Source organism: Tamandua tetradactyla, chromosome 22 (assembly GCF_023851605.1).
Source record: "Tamandua tetradactyla isolate mTamTet1 chromosome 22, mTamTet1.pri, whole genome shotgun sequence".
Lineage (NCBI taxonomy): Eukaryota > Metazoa > Chordata > Mammalia > Pilosa > Myrmecophagidae > Tamandua > Tamandua tetradactyla.
This window is the reverse complement of record NC_135348.1, coordinates 18,230,704-18,252,981: the sequence shown is the minus strand read 5'-3', so window position 1 is coordinate 18,252,981 and position 22,278 is coordinate 18,230,704. Positions and strand designations below refer to the sequence as shown.

Below are 22,278 nucleotides of genomic sequence, written 5' to 3'. Positions count from 1 at the left end.
CAAAAAGCTTTAATTGTGTACTCTTATTAGGTTTCAAGTTCTAAGTGCATATTTTCGAATTAAATTGCAAATCATGGATTTAATAAAAGGATGCACAATATTTTTCAAAAAAATTACTAACACAGAGATACTCTAAAAACACATTTGAGTGTTTTTTCACCCCAGGCTACTTAGATGTGGTGCACTTACTAAAATTTAGATCTGGAAAATATAGAGTAAATGAACTGCATATATCAGGAAAAGAGATAGCTCCTGGAGAAATGTCAACAACAGCAGAGCACATACCCATGGAAAAAACAGCCTCTTTTATTCAGATCAGCATTATCATTATCATCATCATCATCATAAAACTTAGCTTTTATAGATGGGCCTGCTATTGTAAAATAATTTAGTGATCATTAATTAATGCAAAGAGGAACACTGATTTCTCCAGAAATCTCATTCATTCGATGAAGAATGAAGTCCAGAAAAAGCAAAGGTCCTACTTAAAAACAAAACAAAACAAACCTAGTTTGTGGAGTCTAAACAGAAATTTACACAAATATTTTTTAGAACATTATTTCCTATTAATTTTTCACAGTCAATAGGACTCATATAGAGCTTGAAACATTATAACAAAAATACTAAATCAGGTTTAAATCTGGTATCTATTGAACTCCTTTGAACTAGTAGATCAGGTGTATTAAGGGATACACATAATACATGAGAAAAGACCTTCTGCTTTAGACAATTCCACTTACAAAATGGTGGAAGTCTCAATGCTAATGAATAGAAGAAAGCAATATACTGCATTACATAATTTAGCTTTTTTAAAATTTTTATTCACAAAACAAAACATACAAACACGAACATTCTCAACATATGAACATTCCATACTTGGTGTACAATCTGGCTCACAATACCATCACATAGTTGTATATGCATCACCATGATCATTTCTTAAAACATTTGCATCACTCCAGAAAAAGAAACAAAAAGGAAAAGGAAAAAACTCATATATACCATACCCCTTACCCCTCCCTCTCATTGACCACTAGTATTTCCATCTACCCAATATATTTTAACCTTTGTTCCCCCTATTTTTTTCTATACCCTTTACCACTCCCTTTCATTGATTACTAATAATTTAGCCTCTTAATTCATAAAACAGAATATAAAGATTGTGGAGAAATGGAAAACCAAATGCTAATATTTATTGAATATTTATAATCTACCAGGAGTACTGAATATTGATAATCTATCAGGTACTATGAAGTACCTCACTTCAGCCTCAGAACAGTCTTTTGGTGAGGTACTGTGATTCTTCCCTTTACAAAGAGGAGAAGCATTTAAGATCTTACAACTTATCAGGTGCAGAGTCAGGAGTTGGACCCATATCTCCTTTATTCTAAACCCACATTCTCCATTGCTAGACTCTACTGCCCGAGCCCTCCCTCCTTCATCTCCCTTCCCCACAACCCTGCAGGAGCTCTTAGGGCCTCAGGTGCCTCATCAGTGAAAGGGGGTAATTTCTGCCTTGCTCCCATCAGAGGATGATGGTAGAGCTGAAAAGACAAATTTTATGTAAAGATACATGGTATTTTAAGAAGTATCATATTAAAATGAAAAACTGTAGTTCATGAGAAAGAACTTGTAAGTCTGAGTCTTAAAATAGCAACATTTAAAAATATTTACAGTGTGCTGATGCTATATATACATTACCATATTTTTTCTCATAATCACCGTATAAAGCAGGCACTATAGTCTCTTTTTTACAGATGAGATAATTAAAGCAGAGAGATAGTGATGAACTTTTCCTGGGTTCTATACTGTAATAGGTACGCTACCCTAGACTGATATTAGGTAGAGCCAATGCCCACACCCAGGTGGGTGGTCCCCAGAGGTTTTAGTCACTAAGATTTTCAGCATGCATTTTTGTTTATTTATTTAACAAATATCTACTTAATAAAAATTGCTGGGTTGGCTCCTGGAGAGTGAGGATGTGGGCTATAATGATTAATAAAACCTCACTGCTACCCTCAACGGGGAGCATCCCGCAACAGTGAGAAATCCTGCAGACAAGTGAAGGAGGAAAAGGAAGGGGCAGGCAGGAGATCTACAATGGTGGTGATGGAAATAAGGGTGCAGTGAAAGAACGATGATGGATGCTTAAAGCATCAGGATCTAGTGAAACTTTTCTTTTGGGTTTGGTTTTCAAAATCGGGAGACTGTTGTATGTGTGAAATCAGATGAGGAAGAAACCAATATAGATCAGGAAATTGCAGATGCTTATATCTGAACACACTGGAAACAGTATATAAGGGTGGGAACAGGGTCTCTGCATATCTGGTAAGGATGTGATGAAGTTCACAAGTGAAGGTACTGATTAAGAAAGGATAATATCCTGTGGAAAATAATGCTATGAAAATAAATGTTCATTAATTATGATCGCACATTTATAAAAATATACATATATACACACATGCATAAATGTGCATATATTGGTTTAATTATTTGCAAATGCATAGGGAAAATATGAGAAAATGTATACCACGGCAGAAACCATTAGGACTCATTACATACGCATGTGCTCCCCTATATTTCCCAGAGTCCCTTACAGATTGAAGCCATGTGATTAGATTCTCCACTAGTACAGGGCAGATGAGATTTAAGCCATCTTAAACCATCTTTCAGCCCACTCTTTTTCTTCCACAATGCCCACGGGAACACAAATGGCAGAACTACAAGGTAGACTCTGTGTTACACTATGAGGTGAGGGGAAAAATAATCTTTGTTAAATGATAAACCACAGCAAGAATCAGGTGCGTGTTTGTTACTCAGCCGAGTCCATCCTATCCTAGTTTACTACACCAAACTAAAATTATTCAAAGTGTCTACCTTTAGAGAGAAGGGGATATAATATTATGAGGTTTTTCCTTTTCTACTTTATAAATGTCTGTATTTTTAAAAATTTTGTAAAGCATTGATAATGATGATGCATTAATAAAACAAAAATTATGTCCATTTCATGGAAAAAAATCTGTTAAATACTTTGGGCATAATCCATTTAAATTCTAATTTGGAGGCCCTCTTTGGTGCTAAATCATGTTAGGACTGCTCCAAAATACTAAATGAGTGCAGTTAAGGTCACCCTACCCCCAAAGAAGTAGTATAAAGTTAAAGAATTCTAGAAAAGCATATTAAAACACATGAAAATACCACATTGCTTCTAATTAGTTTACAGAAACATTTACATAGGGAACCAGACTTGCTGTGTGACTTTGGGAAAATCACAACATCTCTGAGTTTGTAATCCTTCCCTTTATGTAAAATCTAATCTCTCAACCAGTTTCATCAAACTCTAGGATTTCAGTTCTGGGACACATAAATTTTGAGTCACTTTTGATTAAGATAATTGGTAAAAGAGAGACAGATGGGGAGGGCATAAAAGAAAATGCAGATAAAGGAGATGAATATTTGAGGGGGGTTGGAACAAAATCAAACAAAAGGCACATAAGGCTTTAGAACTGCCAACCAAAGGACTCCAGTCTTCACCAACAGCACTTAACACTTCTTACCGTGCTCTCCCCAGACTTCACATGAAATGAATCACTTGTTCACCTGGAATCAATCACCCATTCATCAGAATTATCCTTTCATGTTCCCTTCACTATTGACTATATTTTCAGTCTGCTTGATGGGCTCATTTTGCTTTGACCACCCCACAGCAGTTGTATATTCCTCACAGCACTTTCCTTGGCCTCCTTCTAACTCTTTAATTATTTGGTCCACTACCATGGCTTCATTTATCACCTAATGTAGATGACTCACAAATCTGCTTAGCTTGCTCAGACCACTCTTGAGCTCTGAATTGGAATAACCATTTCTTTCCACATGTCTCTCATAAATAATGATTCTTCTATCCATACATAAACCTGGAAGCCACCTCCCTTTGATTCTGCCTCTTTAGCATCTGTTTCTCTCCTTTCTACCTCTACTACTTCAATAAAGACTCTCATCTTTTACATGGACTGCTAATAGCTCCTTCACTTGGATTTCTGCCTCCCACCTTGATAACCTCCTCCAATCTGACCTCTTTATATACCACAAATAATCTTTGATTTCCAAATTATGGGGCTTTTAAATCACCATTCTGTTATTGATTTCTAATTTATCTATTCTATTATCAGAAAGTATGATTTAATTCCAATTTTATACAATTTGTTGACTCTTACTTTATATACCCAGTATACAGAATCTCATAATGGTTCATATGTCTGAAAAAATGTATATTCTCCAATTCTTAGTAGCACCATCACATTCATCCAATAAATTCAGCTTGTCAATTGAGTTGTTCAAATCAAATATCTTGTATCCTTACTGACATACGCGTATGCACATACATATAAATATATATGTATACATAATTGTTTCCTAAACCATTTGAAAGTAAGTTGCAAACAGTATGACATTTTACCCTTAAATATCTTATCATCTACCTCCCAAGAAAAGTACATCTCCTATATAACACTACTAACTCAAGAAATTTAACATTAATAAAATATTATCTAATAAGCATTCAAATTCCCGTAATTGTTTCCCCCCAAACCTTTACATTTGTTTCTTTTTTTTTAAGTACATGATTCATCAAGATTGCATTTATCTATACATCTAGTTTAACATAGAATTGTGGTGTCTGATATGAAGCCTCCAGCATATGACTGCTGAATGCTTAGAATAAAGCTACTCCAAACCAAGGTATGCTATAAACATAAAATATACTCCTGATTTCTAAAACTTACTACTGAAAAATATATATCTGATTAATAATTTAACATGCATCATTGACATTAACGTCACCTTTTCCTCTTCAGTTTTTTAAATGTAGCCAACTAGAAAATTTTAATTGTATATGTGATTTGTTTTGTCTTCCAAGTGGACAATACTGACTTAGAACATTTCCTCCCTGTCCCACCCATTTTTTCATCTCTTCTGACAAGACGGATATTCTTGAAGGTCATCTGGATTTTTCTCACTGTTTCCTTACGAGTAGAGTGAGAGTGAACATTGTGACAGGAATATGACCTAATTGATGCTGTCCATTTCCAATTACCTCATATCAAAAGGAACCCATGTTGAATAGTGCTGTATCTGATCATTTGATTAAGATGATGTATCATCTAGGGTTCTCTAGAGAAACAGAATCAGCAGGAGATATCCATAGATATATAATTATAAAATTGTCTCACGTAACCGTGGGAATGTAGAGTCCAAGGTCTGTAGGGCAATTCGCAATGAAGGTCCTCAACAAACTCTCAGGAGAGGCTGGCTGGACAACCATAGGAATGGAAAAGTCCAAAATCTGTAGGACAGGATGTGAAGATGGCCACTCCAATGAAGGGTCTGGAGGAACTCCACAGGAGAGGCTGGCTGGCTGAAGCAAAAGAGCGACTGTCTCTTCTGAATCCTCCTTAAAACCCTTCTGATGATTAGATTAAAATCGCTCATTGTGGAAGACATGCCCCTTAGCTGATTAAAAATGCATTCAGCTGTGGATACAGCCAACATAATCATGCTTTAAGTCCATGAAATGTCCTCGTAGCAACAAACAGACCAGCACTTGCCCAACCAGACAACTGGGCACCACCACCTGGCCAAATCGACACATGAAACTGACCATGACAGATGGTAACCAGCCAATCTTTTCATTATAAAGGCACATTTTCCTCTTTGTGATTAGTAAATAATCTGTGGATGATACTTTGAGCCCATGTTAATATTCTGTTCCCAACTTCCTTTCATAACAGGTTTTAGCATCCACTGGAACTCTTGCCTAATTCAGTCATTACATCGGTAATTGCAAAATGCTGATTTTGTAATTCCATCAGTCCTTCTACATTTATAAGCTGAATTCTCTATAAAGGAGAGATTTATTCTTTTCTACCCTGTTCAAGTATCATTTTGGACTCAATTCCTTCTCTACTCAGTGTATTATAATTTCCTTCCACCACTATTCTTTTTTATGTTTACCATGCCAAAATTGGCCAGCGAGAGCCTACTCAGGTCTGTTCCTGAACTATTTCGGCAAGTCTCCATCTTTGAGCATTCCTTGTTTTCTGCCACAATGAGGGTTCCAAGCTCACTTTGTTCTTTCCCTGATCCAGACCTGGAATGAGGTCCAAGAAGTGGTGGTCATTATCTCTTCTAAAATTATCTACCTACCCACTCTTTAGTGCTTTTCTGCTTAGAAAATTCTGGTTAGATATATTTTAAAACTTCTCAGTATACTTTATAGGGCTCTTAATTTTTCATATTTTCCAACTCTACTGTCTCCCTGTGCTTCATTTTGTTAATTTCTTAAGAACCACCTTCTATTTTATTAATTTTATCATCAGTCCTACTAAATCTATTTAATTCACCTATTAAACTTCTTATTTCAATTACTAATATTTCCAGAAGTTTCTGCCAGTTCTTTATCAGATCTTTCTGAGCATGTTTATGTTCTCTAGCCCATTCATATTTTATGCTTTTATCTTTAAACAAATTAAGTACACTTATTTTCTATTCTATACTAGATAATTCTAATATTTTCTTTGCAAGTATAAATCCATTTTTGGGGGTTAGGAGGACTGTTTCTCAATCACTCACTGGCTAATTTCCCATTGTATTTTATGATTTTTTTAAATCGTAGACTCACATTCCACAGGAATGGAGATTATTTGCAACCTGGGATTAGGAGCCTTTCCTCAAGAAATTATTTGTTTGTTTCCTTCAGGCATACAAATACACTTTTAACTCATGGGAGATTTAAACTAAATTCTCACTTTATAGAATTTCAAAACAATGGTAATACGAATTTGGATTCAATCCCAAATGTGTGTGGTTATTAATTATGAGGGGAAATCTTTTCTCTCAGAGCCAACATTGCATCAATTAAATTTCCATTTCCTACTGCAAAGCAAGGCTTTTATTTTCCTTAGTTAATTGTTCACTGATAACATCACTGATAGGCGGTTTCCAGATCTGGGGGAGTCTCTGATCTGACTTCCCACCTTACATTTGCCATAGCTATTGCATCTGCCCCTTGCTTATGCCAGGTCCATTGAAACTGAGAGCTCAAGGCTATTCATCAGTGATGGGCAGATGCTCTCAGAAGAAGAAACTGGGCTCTGCCCTAAAATACCTCTTTGAATTCATTCTTCTGTATTTTTTATTTGTTTGTTTTGGATTCTTAGGTGCTTTATAAACATTTGTTGAATGACGGAACACCTGGAATATTCTGAACCCCCTTCACAAGTCATTCACATTTCAGGACACAGCTCAAGGGACACTATTTGGTCTATCTTAACATTGAAACAATTTGCAGCATCCATCGTTTCTGTAGCCCCCTCCGTCTTACTAGTGTGTAAACTCTTTGATGATATAGGCTGGAAATCACTCTCTTCCAATCCTCAATAACACATTATAATACCTGGAACATTCATCAAACGTGTTATAAGAATTAATCAATAAAATACTTAACACCTCTTATTGAGTTGCATGCAATTTTTAATCTAACTACTTTGTTTGCCAGTGACATGAATTAGTTTCTTTTTTTTGTCTCGGATATGACAGATACTATAAGTATACCACCTCCAACTGACTCCCATTTCTCCCCAACATTCATAAAGAATCCTAATTTCCCCCGTTCCAAAAATCCAAGGAGCTCTAGTTCAGATTACTAAAAAGTAGCCAATCCGAAATAGTTATTTAAGGCAGGAAAAGTGGACCAACATAAGAGTGGGAACTAATTTTCTAGAATGCAGAATTTTAATTTAGAAATCGAATACCATAAAGGGAGTGTGCAGAAGTGTATTCTGGCACAGATTGGATGGAAACTTTCTTGAGAACATTATGGAAGGGTTCATGTCATGAAAATGGTTGGGCTAGAAGAGCTTTAAGGCTTTTCTTCTACACAGAGATTCAACAATATTATGAAAATGCTTTGCATCCACTAAACCCAGATCATTTTAATTAAAAAATGAGACTTTATTTTCTGAGTATTGATAGATTATAAAATTGGCATTCTTTTCTTTCCTTCTCTTTATGACCCACAATTTTAATGGTATTCAATTTTATAATATTTTTTTAATTAAAATGAAAATGTTTCAAAGTTATAGACAGATTCATTAGTCAAAAAAGACAGATTGCAATTTACTGACATTTCACATTCTAGTGTGTGGGCTGGGTGAATGTCATATGATTTTCTACTGTTGGAATTTCCAGCACATGTGTGTTATAAAGAATGCCAGCTCCTCACTAGATTGTGAACTCTTTGGTGGTCTCTTGAGGACAGAGACTGTGTTTTTATCTATTCAACCATCTATTCAATCATTCATTCAACCAATATTTACTAAATGCTTACAATGTAAGAGATAGTCTGTTAGGCAGTAGGGATGCAGAAATAACCTGGGGGTTATAGAATCTATAGTGTGGGAAATGAAATTAACTAAATAATTTTGTAATCACACAAATAATTATACATTTATACTTGCAATGATATAGAAATTTATTTCCATTATCTCAAGAAGTTAAAACAAGGAGCGAAATGAATCTTTAGTTTTTGTTAATTGGGAGGTCATCAATTGGCAATTTAATAGAAAGATGGAAGTGAAAGTAAGATTTCATTAAATTGAAAGAATAAAGGTATTGGAGATAATAAATATAGAATCTGCTTCAAGAAATGTGATTTGAAGAGAAGGAGGGAGAGATTAAATGATCACCACAAAAATGTAAGTTGAAGAACAGGTGTTTTGGTGTCAATATAGTTTTACAACAGAAGAGACTAATATGTTTTTTAGGCTATAAGGAAGAAGAGAGTAGAGACACAAAGGAAAGCAAATAATAAATGAGATGAGGTCAGTTTCTGGAAGAGATGAGAAGGGATGGAATTGAATTTGGCCTTGACCTAGGAAAAAGGAGCCCTCTTCTTCTAAAACTACAGATAAGGTTTTAGATTACTATTGGTAAGTGTCCAGTGAGTTCACCATAAAGACCCTTATTTCCCCCATGAAGTTCACTTGTTCAAACCAGAAACTTATTACCTACCATCAAAATATATCTCAAATTTGTCCATTTCTCTGTAATTCCACTAACACCAGAACAACTGCCACAATAATGCAGCAAGATGAAAGAAACCAAAACTCAGCAACCTACAAGCTTAGATTTTTTCTTGCTTATGGTTCTGAGTTGGCCAGGGAAGTTCTGCTTCAAGCTATGGGTCCGCTGGCTTGGGTGTGCAAAGCTGGGAAGGAGCAGCTATCTAGGGCATGCTCAACTCATGGCAGATCAAGGAGTGTACTACTAAGGACATTTAAAGTCATTGCTTACATCATGCCTTTCTGCATTCTATTGGCCAAAGCAAGCACATGGCCAATCTCAAAGTCAACAGAGCAGGAAAGTATTACTCCAGCCCAAGATGGAGAAAAGGAATGAATATGTGTTAAATAATAATCCAGTCTATCATATCAGTTGGGACTAAGCCACCATTCCTGCTTGGACTGAACAGAATAATTCAAATTAGTCTCCTGTTTTCTCCCAGCCTCTATTCACTCTGTCCTACACAGAGTCCAACATTTCTTTCAGAAATGGAAATCAGATCATAACACTCTCTTTAAAACCATTCAATGACTTTCTACCAAATAAAATAAAAATTAAAACTAAAATTAATCCTTTGCCATTATCTACAGAGCCATACCTCATCAGAACCCCACCCATTTCTCGCCTGATTTCACATCACTTTCCCATTTTTTTCAGCCATTACCCTGCAGCCACAATAGTGTTTACTCTGGAGCTTGAATAAATCGATCTCTTTCCCTTCTCAGGTTTTTTCACTGCCTGAAACACTCTTCCCCAGCACTTCAGATGCTGTCAGTGGCAGGCTGCTGCTGGCTTGTACCAACAACATCGACTGCTAAGTTTTCTGGAATTTTGCAATTCATTTCTTAAACCTTTGGTAGCCTAAAATCAGCCATAGGAGGAGGAGTATTTACACCACTAAAATCAGCAAATGCTATAAATGGTCCTTTTTGTTTTCATTCCTCAGAATGTCAGTTTACAGCATATCACTGGGTATATTCTTTTCCTCCTTTAGATCAAATAGATCAAATATCACTGCCCCAGAAAGGTCCCGACAGTTAGTCTATTACATCATTGTATTTATTTCCTTCATTGCAATTATCTAATCTATTTGCTTGTCTGTTAACTGCTTTTTGCCTATCCTCCCCAGCCAGAATGTAATCTCCATTTTTTTGCTACTATATCATCACTGTCAAAAAGAGTGGCTAACATATAATGCTCAATAAATATTTACTGAATGAATGAATGAATCTCTCCTCTGACATGTTGTGAGCTATTTATGACTGGGGACATCCTTATTCCTTTTTAACTCGGGCCTAGCATCAGACCAATAAATATTAATTGAATAAATTAAAGCATTTATTAATGTATTTACTAGGTACAGATGTAATAAAATTTCAGATACTACAACCAGAGGAGCAACAGGACATTTTGTGCTAGACAGGTTATCTAAACACTTCATATTCATTTTATAGATTTTTTTCCACCTCATCGTCACATAGATATTAGAATTCTCAATATAATAAGATTATTCAACCAAGAAATTGTTAATGATTACTTCCTTTAGCCTTGTGCCCGTTGTCATGGAGGCTCTAAGAAAATGGGAAATCATAATCTCCACTTCCCAAAAGTTTATATTCCATTAATCCCACAATAGAGGTAATCATTTACTCATATATTGAACAAATATCTCAGTGTCTAGCTTAACATGTTAAGCACTCAATGAATGCTTATTGAATGAATGAATGAACAAAAGAAGAACCAAGAACAGGGCTGAATTAAATGTGTGAGGATATAAATTTATTTCTGATTTCAGTAGAAAAGTACTGGGAATTAATCCACGTTATGTTGGTGCAATACAACCCAACCATGGGACCTCAACGTATAAAACAATGGTAAAAAATGTACTAAAACATTAAATAGATGATTATTTTCAGAAATCTAAAAATATAACAGCAATGAAAAGGAAGATTAATTCCAATAAGCTTTAAGACAATACAGTGTCTACAAGGTGTAAAATATTATGCTGATGTGAAATTTCAGGGATCTGGATTTCAACCTCCAGGTGGTATATTGCAGTATGTATGAGAGATACTACAGAGAAGCGGTAAGAGGGCATTGTAGTCAGACAGACTTGAGTGAGCATAAATTTGAACTTTATGATTTATCAGCCATATGACCTTCAGTAACATAAGTCACATTTCTGAGTTCAGCTTCCACGTTTTCAAAAATGCATATGATGATATTAGATTGACATGAGAATTGGGTGTGAGATAATACAGGCAAAATACTTAGCATAGTGCCTGGTAGATAGTAAGTGCTCAATAAAATCAGTGAAGTGATGCCTATTAATAGTGAGATTAATAACATAACATCAATTGCATTTTATACACAAGATGAAGCAGGCATATAATGTTATAAAATGGAAGTACATAAGATAAAGTGTTACAAAAATATATCAAGCACTTATAGTATATAATATTAAATACAAAACAAAGTTATATTATGCTAAATTCCTGTGCCTATAACTTCTCTATCAGTCATTCATTTTCTCTTCCATCCAGTCATAAAATACAACAGTATTCACTCAGCGTTTGGAAAATTAGGTAGCGTACACTCTTCCCCCAGAAGGAAAATAACACCAGTTATCTCCTAGTGAGATAGCTGAATCCCTACCAGGTAAATAGCATAGTCAAAGGCTTAACAAAATCATCCAAAATAAATGTGTTTATATTGATCATTCCTGGGTCACCCTCAAACAATAAAACAAAGACGTGGCTATAGGTCAGTGACACTCACAAATCTGAGTCCTTACTGAGAGCTTCTGGGCGTTAGTCCACCAGGACAACTGATGGAAAAATATCGATATGCATCCCCCTAGTAGGGCAATCCCGATCTCCCCCCTCAATCAGCTTTTCCATGAATATTTTCACATTTCTACACAGTCAGGGCTTTCTCAACAAAGATTTCTGGCCTGCAGGTTAAAGGGTACTTGAATGGAAGCTGCCTTGGAAGTTAGAGACCTCAGTAGAGACTTAGAGGCACCACCCTTGAAGCCATTTACTTACATTCCAGAGAGTAACAGACCTAGGGACCTTTGCCTTCTCTCCTCAGAGAGGACTGTTTACATTATAGGACAAAGGTCTGGCTCTCTCTCTGTCTTTCTTTGTATGGGTTCCCCTGATCTCAGGATTAAATGTTTCAAATGTGCTATTAACTCTGAGATTCATAACCTCAGAGCCCCTCTTCTGTGATACTAACACTGCATATCTGGATGGCATCTGCCCTCATTATGTTGCTCCAAGGGGGATTGGGGCCTGCAGAAATGAGGCAAGATGCTCTGTGAATAGTTAGGCATCTGCATCTGATCTAGAAACCTTGAGCTTTTTGTCCGTATAATTAGATTATGAGTGTGTGTGAGAGAGAAAGTGAAAGTGATAGATGACAGATAAGTGATGCATAAATAAATGTATAAAAACAAAACAAGCAGGGCTGACATACTCCTTTCCTACATGGATGAACCAAAGAGACGTGAACTAAGAACCACCTGCCAGATATTTGAGTCCAGTAATTAATCTGGTCTCTCACAGCTGCTCTCCACACTCGAGCATCTTTGAGTTTTCATGCACTTCTCCAGGTAATTCCTAATAACTCAAATCGATTGTTTTTAGGAAGTCCTAAGTCCATCTTTCGTCAGGTCATCACCACCCCCATAGCCTGCTCCTCCGGTTCTCCCATCAGTGTGTGGAAGGAAGGTTCTAATCTGCACCATTGGGTTTCAATTGAACATCTCAGGACTATTCTCTTTAGGCTCACAGCTGGGCACCCACTAAGCTCTCTAGTACTAATCATTCCCATGTAAATTTCCCTCAGGAGAAAGATTTTTGGAAATAACTCACTATAAATAATCACTCATTCAGGAAACAACATTATACCACAAAGATCTCCTTAGGGTCAGTGTGTGATATACCCCCAGGAAAATTGCGAGCATTTCAGTTAAGTTTGCTGCTCCACCTCTACCCTTGGGCCAAGCCATGGAGTCTCTCTGAGCTGAAGTTTCCTCAATCTTAAAAATGGCGCCAGACACTTCTAAGTATTATAAATTAGATTGTAATAGAAGTTATAAATGCACATAATAAAACCCTGAGTATAAAGCACTCAGGAAATAGGCGACTGCTGCTGTTTTCATTAGTATTTTTTATTCTCTCTTTTGCGTTTTTCTGAAACAAATCAGAAATTCACCAGCATTTGGTTTACCTGGCAAGAGTCCATATCTGCTTGGACCTTATCTTTCCTTACCAAGATGTCTGAGAATATAAAAGACTTCATACAAGTCCCAAATCTCTCCTAACAATGTGCGTGGATCTGAAAGGATTATATACCCTAGAAAAGCCAAGTTTTATCCTGATCCATCTTGTGGAAGCAGCAGTTTCTTTTAATCCCTACCCATTACTGTATGGTGGAAACTTGATTATGTTATCTCCATGGAGATGTGACTCACCCAATTGTGGGTATTAACTTTTGATTAGAGGGAGATGTGACTCCACCCATTCCAGGTGGGTCTTGATTACTGGAATTCCTTAAAAGAGGAAACATTTTGGAGACAGCAAGAGAGCCATGAAATGCACGAGAGCCCATGCAGCCAAAGGCCTCTGGAGATGAAGAAGGAAAACATCCCTGGGGGAGCTTCATGAAACAAGAAGCCTGGAGAGAAAACTAGCAGACCTCGCCATGCTCGCCGTGTGCCTTTCTAGTTGAGAGAGAAACCCTGAACTTCATCGGCCTTTCTTGAGTGAAGGTAATCTCTTGTTGGTGCCTTAATTTGGACACTTTTTATAGACATGCTTTAACTGGGACCTTTTCATGGCCTTAGAACTGTAAACTTGCAACTTAATAAATCTTCCCTTTTAAAAGTCATTCTGTTTCTGGTATAGAAACATTCCAGCAGCTAGCAAACCAGAACAATATGCTTCTTATAAAGGGCACATACACATATACAAACCAAGTCTCAGGATAGGTAAATACATGAAGAAACTCTACAATAGGCCCTCAGTTGTGTTTTGAGAACTCCAAGGACTCATTGATTCTACCTGGAATATTGTCTAAAGAAACCTGGGAAGGGAGCACTCATCAGAGATGGGTGACAGATATAAATGCAAACCAATGTAATGACAAAATCTAACTATATTCATGTGTTAGGGTGGGGAAAAAAATAGGCATCCACAGAGAAGCCTAAAATACCATAGCCATTTATCACAGCCATTTAGTAACCTTGTCATAGCAAAAAGGATATTCATTTCTATTGTTATGCCTCATAGCAGATTTTCATGGGGTGAGAAGGTTGTAATTATTAGGGCAGGACTGTTAAACATAGAAAATGGTAACTTCAAGGCATTAGGGAGTGTTTGTAAATGAAGGTTGTTTTTATTTATTTATTTACGGTGCAGCATTAATCATGTTGCATCTTGCAAGGGTGTTGTCATTTCTCTCACAGGCACACACTGAATTACTAATCAGCACTATGCAATGTGTCTCCCACTCTCTGGCACTTTCATTCCATACTTCCCAGTTTTAGTGTCACTTTGAGGTTTGAAGTATTTCACAGTTATTTGCTATATGTGGGTGCCAAAAAAAAAAAAGTCAGTCTATATCACTGAAAAAGAGACTGCAAGAATAGAAAATGATTAGGGTCAGATGGGAATTTTTGTCCCATTACTACTCAGAACTTTATCAAGAATCAATTTCCTTTTATCAAAATCTAATTTATGTTTTACAGATTCATGGGTGCTTACAATTGTTTCTCTCACCACTTAGAGTTCTTATAAACTTAAATCTATACTGTTATACATAAGATTCTCCAATTACAGGGAAATTGGAAAGTCCATACATCTTCTCTAGCCTCAAAACTTGCTCTTATGCTCTAACATAACAAACCTCAAAAGTCTCATTCCAGTCAGCTGACCTGATCCAGTATAAATATTGATTCAATCTCTATGTACACATCTCAACGCACTTTTCATTTTAGTGGGGTAAAGCCAATCCATTTAAACAAAGATAGAATGACTTATATCTACCACAAATGTAAATACATTAAAACTGATCAGACACTGAACAATATATTGACGTACACCTCAAATAATGGCAGGCTACTCAGCGTCACTTTTGTAAAGGACCAGCACACCTGCCAACTCCCTGTACTCTCTCTATACACTGTTACAGATGGCTTACAGCACACACACACACAGACACACACCCACAGCGTTTTGGTATTCGATCACCCAATACTATGTGTGTGTTTATTAACATAATCTGTCTGATTACCAGCCAAAAATAAAGCAAATAAATGTAAACATCTTAAGACTGGTAAAGGGAAGCCCATTACACAAAAGCATCTATCTAGAATAATGTCCAACATAAGTCAAACACTAAGAAAACATTTATCTTCCTTTCCTGTCTTTCCAGCTGCATAAGATACTGCCTCAAGTTCAAATGTCTGGTTTATTTCCTTACAATAAGCTGAGAATCATTTGCGAGCATGAAAAGCAAAATAAATATACATATATATGTGTATATATATATATATATATACACACAGACAGATGGAAATTCAAATAGTAACGTTTTTAGGGGTGTTCTGAATAGCTTTTTTTTTTAAGCTGAAATTACTTTCCTCAAACAGTTTAAAATAAAATTTCCCTCTTCGAAAGAGGGGATTTACACTTATAATTTCAGCTAAAAGATGACAATTAATTACTGGAAAATAAGAGAGTAACTTTTCCATTTGAGGGATCTAGCACTTAGAGAAACAAATAATTACTAATTATGCCAGCATGTTGGCAGCAGTACTAAGGGACAGAAGGCCTACTCTAGTTTCAAATGTCCAGACAAGAATATAGGGTAATGTCTAATAATGGGTATATGGAGACAAGGCCAACCTCCCACAAATGGACAAAGAAAAGCTGATCAAGACAGCATGTTAGCATGGCCTGTTATGGGTTCCCAACTTTATCTAAATTCGAACATGACAAAACTACACCAAAATGCAAAACTGCCTCTTTCTATTGACTAGATTTTACACTTGCCACATTCTCTTTAAATACACACATAACAATGAAATGGTTAGCAGCAACAAATAAATTTGAAACAAACAGTTCTCTGTTATCTGAATGAAAGTGGATGCTAAGCAGCAATTATATGTTACACTGTTGAAAAGGTTTTGATTCAATTTTATTGCCAATTCTCTGACAGTTAGCTCTATCGATATACTGACCTTTGATACGTAATAGCCCCAAAGTACTGACCCTTGATTTATAATAGTCCGAAATTATCTGAAATTGGATGAGTTTCATGAACTTAAAACATTCTCAAATATTATTAACTGTAATTCTTCGTTACAGATAAAATTAGTACTTCCCAGGAGCATGCTTTAGTAATAGATGGGAGGTGGAAGGAATGGATCACAAAATACATACAAAACTCCACAACATTCACAACTTCAATACATAATACAGAATAGAAGTTATTTTAAGAATATTTATAAAGCAATAATTCAGAATATTCTTGTGAATTCCATAAGGGAAACAATTACTGTTAAAGGGAAAATTGGACTAATGGTCTAAAGGTGAGTGACTGAGATGACTCCAATAAAAATGTTTAAAAGAGAGAGAGACCAAAGCAGAGGGTGAGCAAGAACTCATAAGATTCTAACATATTCTAGAATTATTTCCCTTTTCCAAATTCCATACTCACTAGTCCCTATACTAAGACTGTCTATTTCTTGTATGAATACAGAAGTATATTTTCAAACACATGGTCTTTGCGAAGAACGTGAAAAGTTGGAGGAGGAGTTTCTGGGTTATCTTCCAATCTTTTTTGTACACTGTTATCAGTAAAATAAATTTGAGCAGGTACCCAACACATGCATAATTGTTTATGTACAAATTATATTCACATTCACTTTTACTAGCATATTCTTGCATTATAAGCAAATACAAAATATATATTATAATTGGGAGATATCAAAAAAATTAAAATGGAAGCTTCTTTCTACATGATAAGGTATCATCTTACTCAACCCTTGGAGTTAAGCCCTCTGTATTTTCTTTTTCTTTCTTTCTTTATTTTGCACGGGCAGGTACTGGGAATTGAATCTGGGTCTCAGGCATGGCAGGTGAGAACTCTGCCCTTTCTGTATTTTGATATAATAGATTAGAGCAGGGGTCAGCAAAGCATGGCCAGGGGAAGGCTAGCACCCTTACCTGTTTTTATAAAAGAATTTGCATTGGAACTCAACCACACCCATTTGACTAACTAATGTCTCTGCTTTCACCCTACAAAGGCAGAGATGAGTAACTGTCAAAGAGACCATATGACCCACAAAGCCAACAATATTTACTATCTGACCCTTTACAGAAAATGTCTGCTGACCCCCAATGATGAATAATTTCAAGTTAAGGAAGATTCCTACGAACAAAGCACTAACACTGAGGAAATGAAATGGAGAGAATGAAAAAGCAGAAGTAACAAATCTGATAGGGATACCCAACATGCTACAAAACAGGTATATGAGAGGAATTCCAGCAGGATAAAACTGTTAAGGTGTGGCTTATGGTAGTATCATAATTATGAAAACAGGACTTCATAGTGGTGGAAACAAAATGTAAATCAAAAGGCATAGAGGGGAGGAACTCCTGGAAGATGGCAGAACAGGGAGCTCCAGGATTCAGTCCTTCCACCAAAACAGCTATTAAACAGGCAGGAACTGTTCTGAAACTCCATAGGCCAAAAGAATATTGCACAACATCCAGGGAAGAGCGGAAGGAAGTGACTGATACATTATGTAAAGACTGTAAATTGCGCTCTCCATGCAGTGGCTATAAGCAGTCATCCTCAATTCTTGAGGCAAGCTGTCACAGGGCCCAATTGCTGGTAGATGCTGCTGTGAGAAAAGAAAATAAAAATCCTCTTCCACAAGGATAGGCACATGCATGGTCAATCATTAACCATGGCTTTTGATATGAATTTGGATTTCTGGGTCCCAAATTTGAGGGAAGCTAGTGTCTCAACCCTTGCCAGACAAAGCAGTGGCAACCACTGGTACAATCCCATACAACAAAGACAGCCACAGTCACTGTTTCAGTTCTCCCCAGACTGTGGCAGGGGTAGGGGCAGAGAAGATTTAAAGATGTTGGTGCTTCCTCAGGGCTGCAAAGGACAGTTACTAAAGGGTTGCATTTTCTGGGCATGCCAGGAAAGCTCAACTTTGGGTAGCTATCCGAGCTTTTGGCACTCTTCCTGATCCCCTTCCACAGGGCACATTGGAGCTAACCTGTACCTCCCTCATGGGTCCCTGGCCATGTTTTGGCTTGGAAAGACCAAATTGGGAAAGTGTGCCCTGGAGTGACCCTCCTCTCAGAATTTGGCAAAAGCAGAATGAAACAATGAAACGTGTGTAAAGCATTATAGAGGTGGACAGTCTAGGACAAAGGCCTGCCAGCTTCAGTACCCAGGAGAGAGAGAGGTTTGTCTCCTGGGAAAAGAGGGGACAACCAAACTCCTGTAACAGGGGAACTCCAAAACTTCTAAGCAAAAAGAGCCTAGGACAAGACAGAGGTCCAGAAAGGCAGGGAAAAATCCGTACACTGCATTCACCTGGGACAGACCTTCCTGATAAGAGAGCTAAAGCTCAAGAAAATCTGTGTCTTATCACCAGTTGGTTACAAAACCAAGATAAAAGACATCCTAAGGAACAAATCTCAGAGTTAACATTTTTAAATACTATAAAATGTACAGTGAGCAACAAAAAAATACAAGAAAAAGAAACCGGAAATAAAGACCCAAACAAAGGAAAAGGATAAACATACAGTAAACACCAATGAAGAAAATGAGAATGTGGACATACTGAAAGAAGCCTTTATATAAGTTATCTTTAAAAATGCTCAGGGAGTTGTAGGAAAATACAGAAAAAGAATGACAGGATATAAGTAAAAGAATAAATGAGCAACATTAGAGTTTAAGTAAAGAGATAGAAATTTCAAAAAGTAACCAAACACAACCACTGGAGATGAAAACCAGAATAACAAAAATGAAAAAAATGCCCAGGAGGATTTCAAAGCAGAATGGAGCTGGCAGAAGAATAAGTGAACTTGAAGACAAGAAACTTGAAATGACTCAGACTTAACAGAAGAAATAAAAAAAGAAATACTAAAAGGGAAAATCACCTGAAACAGCTATGGGGTACCATCAAGTGTAAGAGAGAAAAGGAAAGAAGGAATCGTGGAAGAAATAATTAGAGAACTTCACAAACTTAGCAAAAGACATAAATATGCACATACAAGAAGCTCAGAGAACACCAAACAGGATAAAAATGAAGAAAAATAAATATACCCTGTCATATATTGATTACATTATAAATGCAAAAGACAAAGAGAGAGTTCTGAAAGCCACAAGAGAAAAGCAACCTGCTAAATAAAAGGGAATCCCAATAATACTGAGTGCCGATTTCTCAGCAGAAACCATGCAAGCAAGAAAGCAGTGAGTTGAAATACTTAAAGCGCTGAAGGAAAACAACTGCCAGCCAAGAACATTGTGTCTGGCTAAACTCTCAAAATTAGGGAGAAGTTAAGACATTATCAGATAAACAAAAGCTGAGAGAACACATAACCATTAGACCAGCCCTACAAGCAATGCTAAAGGGAATTCTTCAGAATTAAATGATAGGACACTAGAGAGTGTTTGAAGCAGCATAAAAAAATAAAGTCCTCTGGTAAATGTAACCATATGCATAATTATAAATGCCAGTATTATTGTATTGTATTGTTTGATATGTATTTCTATGTTTTATTTCCTATAGGTGCTAAAATGCAAGTGTATAAAAAGTAATGAGAATTCTAGGTTTTTGGACATAATGTGCACAAAGATGCAAGTGTTAACAAGTACAAAAAAAAATGGTGGGGAGACTGAAGGGTATCAGAATTATATATGTGAATTTTATTGAAGTTAAGCTGGTCTCAAACCAAATACAATTGCTGTATATATCTAGGATGTTAAATTTAACCCTATGATAACCACAAAGAAAACAGATGGAAAATAAATTCAGATAAAAATAATAAAGCACTCATATCTTACTACCCAAGAAAACAAAAATAAGCATGAATAAGCAAAAATAAGTAGGCTTTAACAGACATGAGGGACAAAAAAGGTGTAAAACTTACAAAGGCTAAATAGCAAAATGGCAGAAGAAATACGTGTAATATCACTAGTAACTTTAAATGTAAATGGATTAAACTCTCTAATCAAAAGGCAGAGATTGGCAGAATGGATAAAAAAAATCATGACCCAAGTATATGCTGTCATCAACAGACTCACCTTAAGTCAAAGATACAAGTAGGTTGATAGTAAAGAGATAGAAAAAATACACCATCAAATACATCAACCAAAAGAGAGCTGGGGTTGCTTTACTAATAACAGATAAAATAGACTTTAAGTCAAAACTAGTTGCAAGGGACAGAGATATTGATTACATACTGATTAAGGGGACAATTTAATAAAAAGTGATAACAATTATAAATATGCATTTACCTACTAGCAGAGCCCAAAACACATGAATCAAATGTTGACAAATTTGAAGAGAAAAATTGACAATTCCACCTTAATATTAGGAGGCTTTAATACACCACTCTCAAGAATAGATAGAACATCTAGTCAGAAGATGAGTAAGGACGTATAGGACTTGAATGGTTCACTAAACCAACTAGACCTAACAGACATATACAGAACACTTCACCCAGCAAAAACAGGATACCACTTTTTTCTTGAGTGAAGATGAATCATTCTCTAGAATATATCATATGTTGTACATAAAACAAGACTCAATAAATTTAAAAATACTTAAATCATAAAATACATATTCTCTGACCACAACAGAAAGAAGTTAGAAATCAATAACAGAGGGAGAAAGGGAAAATTCACAAATATGTGAAATTAAATAACAATCTTAAGCAATCAATGGGTTAAAGAGGAAATCAAAAGCAAAATTAGGAAATATCCCTAGGTGAATGAAAATGAAATTACAATATATCAAAACCTGTAGGATGCAGTAAAGGGAGTGCTCAGAGGGAAATTTATAGTTCTAAATGCTTACATTAAAAAATGAGGAAGACTTCAAATCAGAGATCTAACCTTGAAACTGGAAAAACTAGAAAAAAAAGGGGAAACTAAACTAAAACTAAAAAACTCAAAGCAAGCAGAGGGCAAAAAAATAAGAAAGATTAGAGTGGAGATAAATAGAAATAGAACCAACAGAGTCAACAAATCCAAATTTTGATCTTTGAAAAGATCAACAAATTTAACAATCCTTTAGCTCAGCTGACAAAGAAAAAAAGAGTGAGGATACAAATATGGAAAATCAGAAATGAAAAGGGGGCATTACTACAAATCTCAATGCAATAAAAAAGACTATAAATGAATAACTATGAACAACTATACAGCAATAAGTTAGATAACCTAAATTAAATGGAGAAATTCTTTGAAACACACAAACTACCTGCATTGACTCAAGAAGAAATAGAAAATCTCAACAATCCAATTAATAGTAAACAGACTGAATCAGTAATCAAGAACTTCCCAATTAAGTAAATCCCAGGATCAGGTGGTTTCACAGGGGAATTTACCAAATATTCTAAGACATAACTCAAAATCTTTTTTAAAAATTGAAGAGGAAGGAACACTAACTCATTGTATGAGGCCGATAATCATCCTCGTACTAAAGCCAAATAGATAACACAAGGAAAGAAAAATGCAGACTACTATCTCTTTGATATAGATGCAAAAATCCTCAACAAAATACTAGCAAACTGAATCCAACAGCATATTAAAACAATTATATACCATGATCAAGTGGGATTTGTATGCACAGTTGGTTCAACATAAGAAAATCAATTAAAGTAATACACCACATTAACAGAATGAAGGAAAAAACACAAGATCATCTCAATCGATGCAGAAAAGGCATTTGACAAAATACAGCACACTGTCTTGATAAAAGCACTTAGAACACTAGAAATAAGAAGAAACTTCAATATGATAAAGGGTATACATGCAAATCCTGCAGCTAGCATTCTACTTAACAGCAAAACACTGAAAGTTTTTCCTCGAAGATCAGGAAATAGACAAGAATGCCAC

The 22,278-nt window shown here is 36.0% G+C and overlaps 1 protein-coding gene across 5 annotated transcripts in view; it reads right to left on the bottom strand.

Moving 5' to 3' along the window:
* IQCM (IQ motif containing M) overlaps positions 1–22,278 on the bottom strand; it is a 473,232-nt gene that overhangs the window by 322,307 nt on the left and 128,647 nt on the right. The window lies entirely within an intron of this gene.